Source organism: Hypomesus nipponensis, chromosome 21 (genome assembly GCF_054491055.1).
Source record: "Hypomesus nipponensis isolate SF chromosome 21, ASM5449105v1, whole genome shotgun sequence".
NCBI classification, from domain to species: Eukaryota; Metazoa; Chordata; class Actinopteri; order Osmeriformes; family Osmeridae; genus Hypomesus; species Hypomesus nipponensis.
This window is the reverse complement of record NC_140381.1, coordinates 8,230,568-8,238,710: the sequence shown is the minus strand read 5'-3', so window position 1 is coordinate 8,238,710 and position 8,143 is coordinate 8,230,568. Positions and strand designations below refer to the sequence as shown.

At 50.2% G+C, this 8,143-nt stretch overlaps 1 protein-coding gene across 1 annotated transcript in view; it reads left to right on the top strand.

Annotated features, from left to right (window-relative positions):
• Positions 1–8,143, top strand: part of prr36a (proline rich 36a) — a 26,734-nt gene continuing 18,591 nt past the window's right edge. The window contains exon 1 of the mRNA XM_084686083.1: positions 1–302. The gene's annotated coding sequence lies outside the window, so the exon portion shown is untranslated. The remainder of the gene's footprint in view (positions 303–8,143) is intronic.

The following is an 8,143-nucleotide window of genomic DNA, read 5'->3' as shown; positions in this document are numbered from 1 at the left end:
CCTTCAATTTCACCCCCGCGCGACAATGTGGTCGACTCCCCCCTATTCGATTCCCGAGCTCCAGAAGTCTGTTGTCCACAGAACGTGACTCAAGACATCCCGCTGTCCGGACATTTTGCAGGGAGCTGTATGAGAATTTCCTACACTAACGTTGCTGTTTTGCCAATCCTAGCTTGTGTCCACTCGATTTGTATTTGTTCATACTCGTCTGGCCCTGCATATTCGCTGGCAGGACGGGAAAAGGAGGACAGTCCTTCAAGAATCTGTTGAAACGCTGAGAAACGTGCCTCGGTATTCTGACGGTAAGAATGTCGTGCAGATATGGCAAATGCTTTGCTAACCAGCTTGTTGCAGAATATAGGTTACATTGTTTTCCTTAATTTGCATTTTTGTTTTTAATGTTTTGTTTGTGTATTTGGGATTTTCTTGCGTGAATCACCCGGTATTATTCGACCTATGAAATAAGCGATATGTAAAGGCCATTATCCCTATTCGAATGCAATGCTTGTGGTTTGTTCACAAAATAATGACACAGTAGATCTAGCCTGTGGTTTCCATTTCCAGCTCGTTATGACATGCACAACGAAACGCACTGGCTTCGAGGACAGCTACCTTATAAATGTGGCTTCTGATTTGGGCAGGTCAGACCACACCGCTTAAAATGGTTCAACGTGCCTAACACTTGCCTCGTCTCCGTGCAAACGTCTATTGTTCTGCGACCAAGATGCCCAAATGGCTAGTTGGCGTCTGGGAAATCGGGATTTTGTCCTGAGTTTTCGGCTGTTAAGTGCTGTCCGATCGAGCTGTCCTATCAGCAAGTGTTTTATGGAAACTGGGTGTGGCGAATCCGCAATCGATTCATCAATTGTGTATGATTAGGGACGCTCCATCCATGCAGATGAGTTCCTTTGTTGGGATAATTCTTGTAGCCCATAGAAAAGCAATAGCAATAGATGATAAAATGGCATGCTACTTTTGTTGTCTATTTAAGGCACTGTGCATAGATCTAGGATGTCATGCTTTTGGAAACGGGAGGTGCCCCCTTTCAGGTCTTGCGCGCCTCTAGGTCTGGAGATGTCTGGTAGATTATGTTTACGAAGATTCGCATCTTGCTCTCCTGTTTTCACTTTTCGCACCTAGCCTGAACACCGAGTGATATCATTGACATGGATGTGGGGAGTGCTCGGTACTAGCATCAGACCACTACGTCTGCAGATCCCAGCGATAGGAACCAGGCTATCTGTCATCCGTGTTTCGGCTCCAAATACGAATTACATAACCAGTTGATTCCGGAGGGGTGCAGTCTTCAAACTGCCCTGACCAAGCCAAAGTCAGTTTAATAAAGTGGAAAAATCTAAGTCCCTTAGTTTTAATGACTAAACAAATGAATGCCTTGGGCAGTAAATCAAACTATTGATTCTGGGTTAGATCTGTAGCCAATATTTACTCATGAGTGGTAAATGTGTGTCTTTGATACAGTGTGTGTCTGTGTAACACCCTCTTGAAGAGGGTTTCTGTTAAGTCCGTCTCTCCCTCTGCCCTCCTCTCCCCCTTTTTCACCGACACCCCCAGCCAAGGCGGTTGTTATCACAGTGCTTGTTATCACTCTGGTGGTGTGAAGCTCTCACACAGAGGTTCCAAACAGGCCTGCCATTATGACAAGTGCCATTGTTTATAAGATCCAGCATCTATCCCTGTCCACACCCCTGTTTCCTCTTCCCCTTCCTAAACATGGAACCCTAAAATAGAAGCCCACCTCCGAGGCATCCAGAGTCAGTCTTCAATCAGTTCCATGAACTCTCCGCTCTTTCCTAGCTCGTCCTATTGAGTCATCGAAAGCATGCCTGACCCCGGTTCACCAGCGGTGGTATGGGATCAGTGTCGGCCCGTGCTTCTGCCCCAGGAATGTGAAAGCAGTGTTTAAATTCTCTTCAAAGGTTTCCTCTGCTGAACGATATCTTTTGTCAGGCGGCGTGGAGCGTCGTTAAGAAACAGCTGAGGCCCTTTTGTGTCAGTCGTGACTGAGGGGAACTGCAGGTGGTTGGCATGTTTGGCAGAGCATGTCCTGGAGCTTAAAATGGACGCCATCGAGGGTACATTTCTGGGTCAGTGGACGTTCCTTGCCTGACTTCTCTCCAGGTCTCAGGTATTCACCAGAATACCCACTGCTCATTCAGATGACCTGCCGTAGACTCTGTGCCATCCAAAGACCAAATCTGCACAAAGACTCTTTTTTTGCTCCAAAACAGTTCAGTAAAAAAAATGTCCTTCACACAAATTATTACTGAACAAGTTCAATAGCAGGGCGAACCACAAATTGGCAAGGCAAACAAAACCTAAATTGAAATTATGACCCCTTTTTTTTGTCAAAAGAAACTGCTGTGTGGAATGACAACTGTATGCTGATGGTGGGTAATGTGAAAGCCCAAAACCAACAGCTGTGGAGATTACTGCGGACGTCGAGGCCACTGGGTTCACCCCCCCTCACCCACCCATAGTTAATGCGCCCGACATGAACTACAGTTCCCAGCATGCCGCCTGCCTAGCTATTCTTTTCCACCTCGGCAACCATGAAGTCACATTATCGCCAGCTAACGTCCACTCCCTAACGACATCACCTCGCGTCAACGTTAATAACGTCTGTTACAGCACGTTTCATCATTTCCTGTGTGGGGCGTTTCTCCTCCTCTTTCCTGGCTGGGTTCGGCCTCCCCTTAAGACCGTGTGCTCCTGGTGTTGGAGGCTGATGGCCGATCTCGTCACTGTGGTTTTGGAGTTGGCGTTTTCCCAGTCTCTCTCTCTCTTAGCTTCAGGGCTGAGGCAATGGACACCGGTATTAGACTGGCTGTGGTAGTCCCTGTTAAACCAGGGGCCCACGAACGTTGTTATTATTTAAAATGGCACTCTGCACGTTTTGTGTTTTTTCCCCTCCTGGGTCATGCCGTTTTGGGAAGTTGGTGAGCATCATACCAAAGGCATTTTGGGCCTTGTTTCATGCGTTTAGTTTTTCCACATTCAGTACTTCCTAATGATCTCTCAAGTTATTCCTTGAGCTGTTTCTAGCAATCTGGTTATTGTACAATAACCAGTAGTACCTTTTTGTGTGATTAATTTAGAACTACTTGGTGACCCGTAGGTTTGATAAAGTAAACTTGAGCGCCCAGAGGTACAATAGGGAGTGTATTTGTGTTGGCTTGGTTACACATATCCTGTTTTCATTATCGGGTCTGACTCGCCATCCATGAGTAAGAGCTGTGCTCTTTGTAATGGATCCTCTGTGTGTGTGTGTGTGTGTGTGCGCCTCGTCCCTGTGTGTGCCCAGGGATGTGTGCGTGTGCGTGTGTGTGTGTGTGCCTCGTCCCTGTGTGTGCCCAGGGATGTGCGCGCGCGTGTGTGTGTGTGTGTGTGTGATCAGTGTCCATCTGGCCTGGCTTCGCCCTGCCCAGTAAAATCCCTGGTAACTGATCTGACCCTGAGGCACTCTCCTCCAGTATTGACTTTCTGCATGTGTGCTAATGGTTAGCCGGATCCTCCCATCACACTGTCAGATATCACTCCTCCTCCGTCCACTGCATGCCTTGTCATCCATCCATCCATCAATCCATTCCCTATCTATCCCTCCTCCCTCCATCCCTCAATCCATCTCTCCTGTCACCGATCTCCCCCCCCCCCCCCTCCCTGCTTCAGCGACCTCTCTGGTGACTCGCCTTATCCCTCCCTCCCTCCCTCCCTCCCTCCCTCCCTCCCTCCCTCCCTCCCTCCCTCCCTCCCTCCCTCCCTCCCTCCCTCCCTCCCTCCCTCCCTCCCTCCCTCCCTCCCTCCCTCCCTCCCTCCCTCCCTCCCTCCCTCCCTCCCTCCCTCCCTCACCAGACTCACTGCTGCCCTGCTGCTCCTCTGGTGTGTTTGGGCAGAGCCAGTCATGCCAGCTGCTCTCCTGCAGCTAATCCCCCCCCCCCCTCTCCTCTGCCCAGGGGGGGCACAGGAGGAGACAATAGGACCCCTCCCCCTCTCTCCCATGCCTACCCCCCCCCCCCCCCCCCCATTGTCCTCAAATAACCCTGTTACCAACATGCACGCCACATTCTCCCCTACCCCTCTAACCTTCAGTTGTATATGGTCCCATTTAAACAGTGCTGGTAAGAAGCCGATTCCACTTGAAGAGTTCAGGCAGGTGTGCTTCTCTAGACAACCCCTCACCCCCAAGGCTAACTGGCTAGTCTCCACTTGTCTGTAGCACGCTTTAGCACCTGCGCATACATCTCATTTTATTGAGTGGTTTAGCATCACTTAGCACATGTTTAACATCCCCCCCCCAGTGGAATTGACCGGCATTTAACACGCGCTAAGCGTCCACTCCAATCCTCCCTGATGAATAGTTTAGCGTGGCTAAGCCCCTGCTAGCCTGTCCGTGGCGTTTAAGGTTTTAGCTTGGCCTCATAGCACATATCTTGTCTCCAGGGAGTCCCAGCACCACTCCCATTGGCGTTTGCTCTAGTTGCCATATTATCTGTGAGCACATGTCCTATGTAGGTTGGAGAGTTTATCAATGTTGTTTGTTTGTGTTTGGGGGTGTGCGGGGTTGCGTGGGGGTTACATGTGGACCACCGGTCCGATCATAGTGGATTAACGTCAAGTCTTTGTCTAGAGTTAACAAGCTCTGTCGTGCTGTGCACTAATTCTCCTTGGGGGCGGAGCCACCCGAGGTAACCCCTCCCTCCCAAGCTGAGCCGCGTGGGGGAGGGGCTCGATGGGAATAGAGCATGCCATGTCTTTTGAACTGTGTACAAAAGAATGTCAAAACCCCCAAATATGATGCCAAAAAGTGATATTAGGCTAAAAAATGCTTTGTAGTCAAGGGTCTGTTTATTCATAGTTCTTGAGCTGCACGGTTTCACTGTGTGGGATGAGACAACAGAGCCAGCTTTTCTCAGTGGGCTCATAGTCGTAGTGGCTCCGTTCTTCCCAGTCTTCAGTGTTCTGGAGAGGTCAGTCCGAGGTGTGATGGTCAGCGAGCAGTCTTCTGTGGTGGAGCAGAACCTCCCGGAGGATCCGTCACCCTGTCCTCACCTTTGGGGTCAGCCTCAAAGACCTGCCACCGTAGGGTGTGTATGAGAGGGCACTGAGGCTTAGCGCTCGGAGAGCCGTGTGTGTGTGTGTGTGGCAGGTCCATGGCCTGTTTTTGTTATTGTCAGACATCAACGACTGTGAGAAAGAATGCATCTCCCTCCTCCCTCCCTCCTCCCATAAGGGATTGGGCTGTGTTTTGTTGTGTGTGTGTGTGTGTGTGTGTGTGCACAGTTTCCTGCCTCAGAGCACGGCGAGGAATGTGACCGTCGCGATTAGAGAGTGTTGGGATGTAAACAACTGCCTTCGGTTCGGAGTTATCGCCCACCCTGAAACCCTCGCAAATACACACACACAACCCCCCCCCCCCCCCCCCCCCAATTATTCTGTCACACCAGCAGCCAGTCAAAAGCTGCTGACGAATTGCATCCCGAAGTGCAGAAAGTATTTGAAGATGGCAGAGCCCACTAGCTACTTATTAAACAAAGTGTTGCATTTATGCTAGTCAGCTGGTTGGTTTCCCAAAGTACCAAGCCCCCTTTGGATTGTATCTCTTTTTGTTCCTCAGGGGGACTGGTCTTGTTGTCTTTCTGTTTGAGACAGCAGGAGACTCATGATCTGCAGTGAGGGCTGGGGTGGGAGAGCTTCTGGAACCATCCGGACCCTGAAGCAGACATTCAGTCGGGTTGTTCTAACGGAGCACGGCCTTGAGCACTGCTAGTCTCACACACTGAGGTGAACCTCTCCTGTCCTCTCTGTGTGTGTGTGTGTGTGTGTGTGTGTGTGTGTGATTTCATCAGATTGTATCTCTAGGCTGTGTGTGTATTATCCGCTCACTGGTGATGAAGCTGAGACTATAACACTACCTTGTATGGTCAGATGGAGCAACAAGCTCATGCTAGTCTCCAAACACACACACACACACACACACCTCCACCCATCCTCCTTTCTTTCATCATCAGTCCCCTCCTTCCCTCAATAGTTAATTCACCTATTCCCTTTCTCTCTTAGTTCAATGCTTCAGCCAGGCATGCACAGCTGGTCTAGATAGTTGATAGGCCAGTTTTTCCGGACCTTCCAAGTCACTTTATTTTCCCAAACTGCAATGAGAAGGTGCTTCCCACGAGCTCGCTTATCTAGTTTGGTATTTATTGGCCGGCAAATGACTGCCAGGGTGTTCACAGAAACCAGTAAGGAAACGGAATGTCTATTATGAGTTGGTGGTTGTTGAGCTTGTCTGTCGTATGACCCAGTGCAGTGTGTGCGTGGTGAGACGACCAGTTGCTGGTCCCACCGTGAAGGAAAGCCCCTTCTCCTCCAGCCCTGGCCCCTCCCTTTCCCGAAACTCGGCTTCCGCACTCTTATTTATTTGTTCTCTCTTCTCTTTGCGTGCTCCCCCCCCCCCCCCCCCCTTATTCTACCAATAGGCTTCACACACACTCTGAGAATAAGGCCTGTGTTCCTGTGGTCGGAGCCCATCTGAGGGAGTCTCTGTCCCCCCCTCCCCCCACCCCCCTCACTCTAAAACAGACAGCCGCCCATTAATGACTCCACACACACTGAGAGACAGGGAGAGAGGGATGACCATAGAGCTCACTTGCAACACTGAGGCGACAGTCTCACGCACACTGTGCTGAAAGCTCCATCCATTGGCCTCGGCCACGGAGACCGGGGAGGGGAGACGGGGAGGGAGGGGGAGCGTAGGAAGGGAGCCAGTCAGAGGGTTCAGTGTTGGCTCCATCTAAAATGGGGCTCTGTCGTGTCTCTTGGCATCGATATCAGGCAGAGGAGATGATGCAAGGCTATTTGGTAGCGAAGAGGAATGAAAAGAATGCAGGAAGCTGGGGATTGGCCACTGTGAACACACGCATGCATTCATAGTCCTAAACAGACACACACACACACACACACACACACTCATAGAAAGAAATACATGCAATCCAGCGGGCACAAACGTATACTCTTATGTATGTAATGCAGCTACATGTATGAACGTGTGACAAGCTCACGCTTGCATGCACACACACCTTCTCTTTTTTTTTTCTTGCATACCTCATGGGTCAAACACACACACACCCCTTCCTCTGGCAGCTGTTTAGAGAGAGAGAGCCTTGAGGAGTGAGGCAGAGCAGGAATGTTGCAGGGGTGGCCATGTTCTCACAGACACCCTGAGTTTCTCCCGGCATTCCTGCGCCACATTCACAAGGAGGGTCTCTGACATCATCCCAACGACCACCCCCCCACCCTCAGCGCAGGATCCTCTTTGAAGGATAACGCACACACGCACACGCACATAAAACTACACGCCTCACTCACAAGCCTCTGTCGCCTCGCATTGTTAGCCGAGCTTACGGAGAAAGAGAGACACTTTCTTTTCAACACTTTCAGTCTGTGTGGCGTTCAGCTGGCATCGGTAGCATCGCCCCTGTTTGCCCCTGTCCCGGCAGCCCCAAAACCTCAGAGCCAGCTCTGAAAGGCAGCTAAATCCCTCTGTGTTTGTATTAAACGGAGGGAAAGGGTGTGGGGGGGGGGGGGTATTAAAAGTGACCCATTTAGCTGCGCCACATGGCTAATGTCTGATGTGTTGGCGACTGGAGGAAGACAGACAGATGTAATTAAAATGCCCAGAGAGAGAAAGGGATGGAAGAGGGAGGGAGGGACAGAGAGAGTGAAGCCAGAATGAGGGAGTGATGTTCTACGACAGACAGAGACAAATATAGCCATATTAAAAGCACAAGTCTTCATTAGAAGTCTGAACACAACCGGGTGACCTAAGAGGAAAGGTCGATACAGGTTCCAGCTCTGTCTGGGCAGCCTCCTAAATGCTTGTCACATTGTCGGCCCATGTTTTATAAACACTTCGATTAATCCTCACCTTTCGAGTGAATTTGATTTGTTCCTTTTAAAGTCTACCCAGTCAAACCCTGTTGTTGAGCTGCAGGGAGACCATTACAAACACGGCATACAGATTTGCATATTTCTAGCACATTGGTAATTGTTGGCAAGTGTATAGAGCTAATTGTGGTATTAGCTACGGCGCTAGCTAGCTGGAAGGGAGTCCTGCTGTGTCCTGAATATG